The sequence below is a fragment of the Nannospalax galili genome, unplaced genomic scaffold (genome assembly GCF_000622305.1).
Source record: "Nannospalax galili isolate Female #2095 unplaced genomic scaffold, S.galili_v1.0 scaffold429, whole genome shotgun sequence".
NCBI lineage: Eukaryota > Metazoa > Chordata > Mammalia > Rodentia > Spalacidae > Nannospalax > Nannospalax galili.
The window spans coordinates 6,323,363-6,323,850 of NW_008360330.1; the positions used below are offsets into that span (position 1 = coordinate 6,323,363).

A 488-nucleotide genomic window follows, 5' to 3' on the forward strand; every position below is an offset into this window, starting at 1 on the left:
GACACACAGTAATTAAAAATACCAGACTGGTGGAACTAACTTTCTTGGGTGTTTAACAGACATACTTTGAGGCCTATAATAATTTGGTCAGAGGGACATAAAGGACAGTTTTTGCTCCTTGCCCTCCTAGGTTGACTAGTTCCAGGGGACTATGAGCATCTCTCAAAATGTCCTATATTGGTGGTGGGTCACCATTCCTCTTGATCAAGGAGGCCGAGGAGACCCCAGCAGATGGACTTGAACCAGTGTCCAGTCTACAAAGAGGAGGGTCAACACAGGGGAATCACTTCCTCCATGCTTCCAAGTGAAGCCAACCATGGTTGAGTAGGACCTTTGACTTCTCTTCATATAGGCGGAACTGGTAAAAGAAAGGAGCCAGGGGCTCCTCCCAAGACCATGTGACCCCTGAGGAACAGATCCTCAAATGACCTTAAGAGTAAAAATAAATCGGTTTATCTGGACCAACTGTATGGCCTTAAACACCCAAA

At 45.9% G+C, this 488-nt stretch overlaps 1 protein-coding gene across 2 annotated transcripts in view; it reads left to right on the plus strand.

Moving 5' to 3' along the window:
- Positions 1-488, plus strand: part of Fam163a (family with sequence similarity 163 member A) — a 90,730-nt gene that overhangs the window by 33,090 nt on the left and 57,152 nt on the right. The window lies entirely within an intron of this gene.